This window comes from Hippocampus guttulatus, chromosome 11 (assembly GCF_054856545.1).
Source record: "Hippocampus guttulatus isolate MCC_2025c chromosome 11, RoL_Hgut_1.0, whole genome shotgun sequence".
In the NCBI taxonomy this organism is placed as follows: domain Eukaryota; kingdom Metazoa; phylum Chordata; class Actinopteri; order Syngnathiformes; family Syngnathidae; genus Hippocampus; species Hippocampus guttulatus.
In genome coordinates this window covers 12,774,376-12,783,820 of record NC_141271.1, presented here as the reverse complement: position 1 = coordinate 12,783,820, position 9,445 = coordinate 12,774,376, and positions in this window count along the sequence as shown.

Genomic DNA, 9,445 nt, shown 5'->3' with positions numbered 1-9,445 from the left:
AAGTGCTGAAGCTGATCACCATTTTTTGACAATTTTGTTGTGTGCTCCGCCGAAATCAAAGTGACGTTAATTCTTAAAAAGTGGTGGCTGGTGGTGGCGGCTAAATTGCTGAATTATTCAAATACCCTTTCAGACTTGCTCTGGTGACGCCTTATAGGGGAAAGTTGCTTCTTCTTTTTATTCTTCTACTTAGAAAATGTTGGTGATCAAATTAGCATTGATTTTACTACGACTGATAGCATGCCTGGTAATCCATTTCTTGGTAGCTTTAACTTGTCAGTATGGATACTTTTTACCTGTTGTTAGATCACAATCTTGACCCAATGTGCTGGGTCAAATCCTCAAACCAATGCGCTGAGTACAAATGACCCAGCATCCACTTTAGTTTACTTTTGACCAAAGGCAGTTTTAGGAGTGCAATTTAGGATAACCTTTTACACTTCCTACTGAAATATTCTCATACACAAAATGGATTTTTTTCCCCACACCACATACAAAAAACGGAAAATTTTAGATGCCCCGTTCTGACACGCTGTCAAGCACACAACTGAAATCCTTTCACACACCATACTAAAACGTGTGAGTGAAAACAAATTCAGTCCTGTCTATGAGAGCATTTCAGTCAACGATGAAAGCATTTCAGCAGAAAATGTGAAGGTAATCCTGAACCTTACCTCTCTGAGCTCATCCGCCCCTACACACCTGCCCGGCGCCTCAGGTCTGTGGACCAGACTTTATTAGAAGTACCAAGAACTAAACTGAGGCTCAGAGGGGATCGAGCCTTTTCTGTTGCTGGTCCCTCTCTCTGGAATGACCTCCCACTAAACATTCGGCAAGCCTCCTCGCTGCCCATCTTCAAAACCCTCCTCAAAACTCACTTGTATTCTTTGGCATTCGACTCAGCATGACTTAGATTTGTTCTTGGTTTTACTGTTTGGTGCTTTCTACCGCCTTTATTACCGATTTGTCTTACTGTTTATTGTGCATGTTAAATTGCTCCATGTACAGCACTTTGTATGCAGCGATGGCTGTTTGAAAGTGCTCTATAAATACTGTTGACTTGACTTGACTTGACTTGAATCATGTCCCGAATGATCCCTTAATTCGGAATCTCATTTCTCAAACAAATGAAAACAACCCGCGATCCGGTGGCCCAGTGGTTAGCGCGTCGACCTCACAGTGCAGAGGTACCACGTTCAATTCCATCTCGGGCCTCCCCGTGTGGAGTTTGCACGTTCTCCCCGGGCCTGCGTGGGATTTCTCCGGGTACTCCAGTTTCCTCCCACATTTCGAAAACATGCATGGCAGGCTGATTGAGCACTTGAAATTATCCCTAGGTGTGAGTGTGAGTGGGGATGTTTGTTCATCTGTGTGTGCCCTGCGATTGGCTGGCAACCGGTTCAGGGTGTCCCCCGCCTACTGCCCGAAGACGGCTGCGATAGGCTCTAGCACCCCCTGCGACCCTTGTGAGGATAAGCGGATCGGAGCGTGGTGGTGGATGAAAACAATGGGGGAACTCTTCAACGCCCTGATAGGTTTGCATAATTTCACACACTCTCTCATTTTTGATTGTTAGGTGCTCGGGTCTGATTGGCTGTTTAATCTTCACGTGAGAGTCTGGAAGTGAGTTGTGGGCAACAGCAGCTGCTTGAGAGTTTTCTCATTTTGTACTTGTGTGTTTTTTGCTGAAAGAAACTGAAATCTGAAGAGCTATACTGACGATTTATGCCCCCCACCCACCCCCAAAAAAAAGTTTACGATTCAAATCTCACAAGTTAACAGAACAAGCCATTTGTGAGGTTTCACTGTCAACTATAGATGCTGTGATTTGGGCCTCATAGTGTGTGAGTGGACTGTGAAGTGACTCGTTTGTGAACGTGCAGAAGGATACAGAGCTAAAAAGTATTCCAGTTACTTCCAAATATGCTCACTCTCCTCTGTGTAATGCGAGTGTAGTCACGGTGCTTCAAACTGTGACACGCTCAGGGCCATATTGGCGTGTTGCTCGGTTCGTAACCGGCTTCCTATCATCATGGCCTTTGGGAGCCTGCGGAAAAGCCTCCTCTTTTAATGCTGAGGTCACCAGTGTCACATTGCATCTCACGGTGGCGGATATGCGGCCTGCTTATAGCTTTTATTTGTGTGTCGGTTCATATATTTTTGGGTGTCACCAGAAGCCTAAAGCATGTTTAACCCTTTGAACGCCGAATGCCTGCTATGGAATTTTCATTCTGCATGTGCACTACTGTGAGAAAGTCCTATGCGGAAATTACTGGGTTTGTTTTTCTTTTAAATCAGCAATACAGTACATTAAAAATAATCTAATAATGACAATGGAACCATTCCCTCGCTAATTCTAATTCTTACAACTTCAGAAAAGTGGCATACTAACAAAAGAACAAACACACTTTTTCCCCCACTTGCCACTCAACGCCACCCCTCAAGATAGTTTTTGCATGATATCATCGACCAAACACACGGATGGCACCAAATCTTTGGTGATTGGGCAATCAGAACTAAAGCCACCCAACAGAACTAACATGCTATTGTAGCTGCTCATACCAGCAAAACCTCAGCCGTCAGCAGCTATCACCAGCTCCGAGCGGGGCCCCAGCAACATGCTGGCGCCCTGCTGGGCTGCTGTGGCTCAGATGGTAGAGCGGGTTGCCCAGTAACTGATATCTTGGCTGCTTGAATGTTGGCTCCTTTGTTGTACTTTTGCTGCTGGTCTAGCATGCCGCAGTTGCCCTGCTTGCATGCTAGGAGCTCGTAACGCCAACAAGAACAGCACAAAAACACATCAAAACCATGCTGTTCTGTGCTGCTATTTTTTTTTAAATCAGTGTGGGCTTCCTGACGATCTGACTGACTCATTTATGAATGGCTTGAATAACTAATTGCTAGGTGACAAACTATTGTCTCGATTGACTAAGTGACTGATTGCCAGATGATGAGTGAACAAATGAACCAACCATACAAACCAACCAAACAACCAACCGTGAGCCAAACAATACATGTAATAGTTGGAACAAGCCTAAATGATATGTTATTGTTCTATATTTCAAAATGTCTGCTTTTGACCGGAGACGTCATATAGGTACAGTGCGTCATGGGAAGTGAAGCAAACTTGGCTCGCATAATGTGTCCTGATTTATGCGACTGATCTGTGGCAAAAATAACCACGGTGTCTTTTCGACTTTTCACATTGTCTCCGAGCTGCTGCAGCTCTATAATGACACCAGAGCAGAGCTTCTGGTGTCATTTTAATGGCGCCAATGGCCATTAGTTTAATAAGGGGGAAACTTTAGGCCAGGTGGGTCATGCAATTAAAGGAGGGAAAGTCAAATCCGCGCATCATTAAGAGGAGAAGTAACGTCTGTCTGGGAAAGGGCATCCAAAAAATGTCATTTATCCACACAGTCATTAAAATTGTAGCCTCTTAACAAGCTGAGCAATTTTAAAGCTGCCCACGCGTACGCACAAAATTGGTGTTGTTATTCAGTTGGGGATTACCGGCGTATTGTTGTCGAAGAAGAATATCCCGCTCACTTGATGAGTTCAAAATGATCCCTCCAAATAATTTGTACCATTCAACAAATTCAAAATAAATCATAGCCTTGCTTTGGTGCACACAGATGGCGCTGGAAAATTCACGTTGCCTGCCTTGGTGGCGGCTGTCATTGATTTCCTTCCCTTGTTTTTGACTGTGCCGGAAGAGCTCACCTGGAAGCCAACGTGCATCCGATATATTTGACGTTCCAGTGCAGTGGATCTGAGACAACGGAATATCCACTGCCCCATCGATTCCTCATGCCTTTATTCCGCTCTCTGCCCTCTAATACCACTCATGGGGGCTGATCTCGGGCCTTGCACGGATGAAACAGAATAACTGGGAGCTCTTTCGATTGGCTGCCAACATGCCCGCTAAAAGGATGCCAAGGCTTTAATGAGAGGATTCTTGAAGAGAAGAGAGGATTTTTTTTTCTGTCTAATTCTCTTGCGCCACAACACAATTATCATAATCCCGCCGCCGTCGTAAAACCGAGCCCTTCGGTTGCTTGTATGTTTCAGCACGCGCTCTCAGCATTGAGGGCAACAATTTGGAGCGAAGCACGCTCTAAATGCTAACCGGCATGCTTCTCCTTGAGCCTGCTCATCCCCAGCCTGAAGCTCTGAGCTCAGATTCGCCTGTCAGTCACAGCCCTTATGTCTCTGGCGGCTCAACCGACTGTCATGCTGAACCGATGCTCAGTCGACAACTCTCAATATGCGTCTGGAAATTTTATGTCACTTTCATCAAATACCAATCCATCATCCAGCCATTTTCTGATGTGGATGATCGAGCTTTTCTATTTACTAGATAATTGAGATATGAATAATATTGCAAAACTCGCTTTCCAGCTTTTTATGTCTAAAAAAACCAGTTTCATATATTGAATGAATTTGGTCCCACTTCCCGACTGTGTTGATTCTTTCACCAAAAAAACAAAAAACAAACAAACAAACAAAAAATCAGTTTTAAGCCTGAAATGTGGCAAAAGGTCCAAAAAAAAAATTCAGGAGGCCTACTTTGTAAAAACAGGCGTTTTTCGCCGTTGTGGGCGTGAGCACAGCAGACTTGATTATTCGACTCTTCTCATTCCCTGTAAAGTACGCGCACAAGATGCGCACGGTCCTCGACAGGGCGTAGGAGGAAACTGATTTGCTGGAGTTCATGCAAGAGGTCGAAATGCACGAAGCACTGAACTGCAAACAGATCTCCGCGGGCAAAAGATGAAATGTTGTGGCCAGAGAAATCACAGAGCTGTGAAGTGGGCCCTTGGAGACCACCTTCCACGCCAACTGTTTGTGTCCATGTGTGACAATGTGGTGGTGGAAGGAAGCTGGCCCTTAAAAACAAAAGTCGCCTTCTTTGTTCACCCAGTTATTGAATCCATATAAGAAAGACAATCCCTGCTGTGCTCACGTATCATTTTAACTCGGTCGCACCATCCCCCCCGTGTTTCTCATGCGATGGCCTTCATCTCAAAGCCATGTTTACTCTGGCTCACTATTTATCCATTTCCGGCACGTGAGCGTCGTCGCCGTGTTCCGCGGCCGTCAGACTAATGCAAAATGGATGATTCGTGTTTCTTGGCGAGTTTCCCCCAGATCGTCCTTTGACAGGCGCTTACAAGAACTATGCGAAGCCACCATTTACACAGAGGAACAGCTTATTCGCTGATTCGCCTTCGCTTTTACATATGTATGGAGAATTTAATCTCCCCCGCGCACAGAGACATGCGTTGAATATGAATGTGTGACAATGTGGATAGCCCGGGAGTGTCGTTATCAGGCGTGGCTTTATCCTCCCATCACATGGCAAAGAAGACGAGAGATATGTTGTGCTTGCACAAACATGGCTTCACAAAAGTGATTAGCACGCAGCCCTGTCAAAAAGTGAAGAGCACATGAAGAGGACGGCCTGTCATGCTCGCATGAAGCATCCGCTTCTATAGAAGGCAGACTATTCTGGTCCGATGGATGAGGTGCTTTTAAAAATAGTTACCACCTACATGCGGAGGATGAGTAAAGTGTTTCGAAGAACTCGTGTTTCGAAGAACTCGAAGTTTCATTCACCTTTATTTTGGGCCGATGATAAAATCCTTAAATTCCTTGCAGTTGTATATTGAGAAATGTTCTATTTGCTGACGCAATTGTTCACAAATTGGTGAACGTCGCCCCAATCCTTGCTTGTGAACAACTGAGACTTTCGGGGTTGCTTCTATTTGATCTAATCATGATACTCACCCGGTTCCAATGAACGTGCTCACCTGTGGAATATTCGGAACAAATATATTTTTCATTTTCTATTGATTTATTTTGCTTTCCCAGTCTTTTGTTGCTCTTGTCGCGGCTTTTTTTTTTTTTTGGAACCTGTTGCAGGTATAAAAGCCAAAATGAGAGAATATTTGCCAAAAAATAAAAAATACATAAAAATATAGTTTGAACAATAATTATCTTGTCTTAGTAGTTTTTTCATTTAAATATCGGTAGAAAATAATTTGTAAATCATTTTATTCTGTTTTTCCTGACATCCTAATGTCATTGTAATGAGGTTTTATCGATTAGATGTGTTTATATTGTTTAATTACCTTTTGAAATATTTCATGCCACAACTTCAACTTTGTAATTTACATCTCATTTGGAATCTGTTCCCCTCAACAGATGCACCACCACTCCATAACCTGCTACCAAGAAGCGTGCAGGGTGAGAGACCCTCAGTTGAGAACTGCCTGGCACCCAATAACCAAAACTGAAAGTTTTTTTTTCTTTTTAAATTCAGAACACACTTAGGCAAATTTTTACATTCTGTTGCTAAACTGTCAATCATTCCCGCCGGCAGTCGCGCCGTCGCACCGCTTCCCCCCTGCGCCGTTATCGCCATGGTACCATTTTTAGAAAGCTGTGGGGTGGTAAACACAGTTGCCATGGAAACACGGCCCAGACACACATTGATAAGCGGATTGGAGCAGCTGTATTTCTCCGATGACTAATGAAAGCTCAAAAATCGGTGAGGGGTTTCGGCTGGCAAGCACAATTAAACGCGGCCAATTGGAATCTGTTTGAGTTCTCATTACAGAGCAGATAACGAACGACTCTTATCTGGCTCTTGCCATCGAGCCCTCGCCTTACTGTCTGCTGCCAGCCGCCTCGGCGTCGGCAAAATAGGCACCCATTTCCAATTCGATTTTGACTTTCCAAATGAACGTATTGATCTTCTGGTAGCTGTTCTCATCAGGGCACAGGTAGGGTGGGGTGAGACAATAAGAGACATTTCGATTTGACAGCACTAAATAATGTCGGGTAGATACGCATTACTAATAAGGCTTCTTTTGAAAAATGCATCAAGGTCAGCATAACATAATGTGCATTCTTATTACCAACATAATTTGGGATTCGAAGATGCTTCAGCTTGTCCCCCATAGACCCCACCGCCCCCCTACCCCCTGCATTTGTGGCCTTTGGGGCTCTCCATGGGATGCACACAACATGCTTGACATCCCAAAACATAGTGCACAGCTTGTCGACTGCACCACACTGTGAAGAAGCACACATGGCAATATTTTATTATTACTTTTTTTTATTTATTATAAAATACAAACATGTCAGGGGACCCGGTCCCAGAGCCGTCACCTTTACGAACTCTGTTATTTGGAGATTTATGACCCTGGCAGGAATACATACCCATTGTAAAAACAAAACAAAACAAAAAAAAACCATGAGCAATCAGACAAAATATTCATAGACCTTCTATAATGAATGAAATATTTGGACCTTGATTTCGCTGGCCCGCACGTGGGTTACCCGGGCCCGCCTCTGGAGCCAAACCTGGTGGTGGGACACAATAACAATTGCCGGGTGGCCGCCTGGGCCCGCTCCCATGGGGCTGAGCCGGGCACAACCGCACGAGGGAAAAGCGGGTATTCATTTGGGGCCAAGGACATAGGGTGTGGAGAGAGTTGGGTGAGCGAGGTTGAGAAGATCCGACTGGATACCGGAGACAAATTCCTTGTGTGTTCTACATACTTGGCCAATAAAGATGATTCTGATTCTGATTCAGATTTTAAAATCTGCGATTTTTCTGCCATTTTCTTGTAGATGCAGTATTCTTAGTCCCCTTGATACGCTACCACTATTTTTTTTGTTGTTTTTTTTTCATATCAACGGCATAAAAAAAATTATGTGCAGTTCAGCTGAATTTTTTTTTTTTAAGTAAAGTTTTGAAGTAAAGACTTCCTTTCTATCAGTCAGCTTGCGATCAAAATCATTACTTCCGCATCATAACAAGCAAACATTTGTAGCTACGCCCATGGTCCTGCGATTGACTGATGACCAGTCCGTGGTGGACCTTGCCTCTTAAAACTGATCCTTCTGCTCTGTGGAAAATATTAAATCGATACTAGACCATAAGGGAAACTTTTTGTCACCATAGTGCCATCTGCTGCATCTTGGGAAGCACTGCTCCATCTCACCTCCAACCTTGACTCAAAAAAAAATTGAAATCTGCAAATTGACAAATTGATTTATTACACACACAGGCACACACACACACACGCACATGCATACAAACACATACTCCACAGCAGCACATTTGCTGGAGCTGGTGAGAAACTGCCCCCACTTGCCCTTCATTCAAAAAAACATTCATTTCCCAAATGTATTCTCTATTCAATATAAAATCCATTCTAGAACAAAAAGCAAAATAACCAGATTTGACTGTCGAAATCCAAGCTTCCTGTATTATGTCCTGACTGACTACTTGGATCTATAATTTGAGGATCAATGTGTGTGATGAAGTGTCCTTGGCTAATGTCTTTCTAATGAAGCCTCATTCGGGAGGGTGGAGGGGAGTTGGGGAGGGGGTACAGCACATTGAGTCTATTCCAGCCAAATAGAGCACTGTTTTATAACCCATAGCCAAATACAACAGTGCTTAATGATACATCAGACATCTCGTAATGTTCTACAGAGCAAAAAGGCAATGCAGGCGGAGAAATTTGGGCAAAAATAGTCCATTGTGGCTGATCCCAAATGAGCTCATAAAAGCGTCATCGGCTATTGCTTAAACAATTGCATGTCATAATGAATGGCACGATAACCAAGCCAGCGGTAGGACAATCAGCTATTATCTCACAATATAGCAGCGCAATTTCCCATGAGGCCAAGCGGCGCCTGAGCGTAAATAGTGGCATCGACATAAAAAGCATATTGTTTCGAGTGTAGTGAAAAGGGCTTTTCTGTGAGATTTGTTTGATGTTAAAAAAAAAAGTGAAAATAATGTTATCATCATATTCACCCTCAAATCGTGTTTTTTTTTTTTCTAAATTGTCGTCACCGGTGCGGAGTAAATCAATGCTTTGTGATTTACAAGTCGTGTTTCTCACAGTGATGTCCTTTGGAAGGTCAGCAAACCTTAAAATGAATAAAGTATGTGATGGTCTCTAATTAGTATCGACTGTGTGTGTGTGTGGAACAGACCCAGCGGTGACATCGTGTCGTTGGGGAATCATCTAAATAGATGTATTCTTGCGTCAGAATTGAGGCGTGCAACTATTTTTTTAAACATAATTTTCAATTTGAAACAACATTGATTTTTCTCATTCAATATTTTGATTCTGCACAGCAAAATAAGATCCCATACAAGGGATGTATCAAGATTTTTGTTTTTAACAAAAAATAATGTTCATATTTAAGTGACACGGTACAAAAAGCGTTATTTAATATAAAGAAGTTATTTGACACTTTTTAGGGATAAAACCTCTGCCTTGTCTTTCAGAAACACTTGCGCCTACTACACTACTGTATTTGAATGTTGGTCTTTATCATGGTGCTTGATATAAAAACTTCCAGAACGACTGACAACACACATCGATGGGTAACAATACAAACTACGCAGTTAATG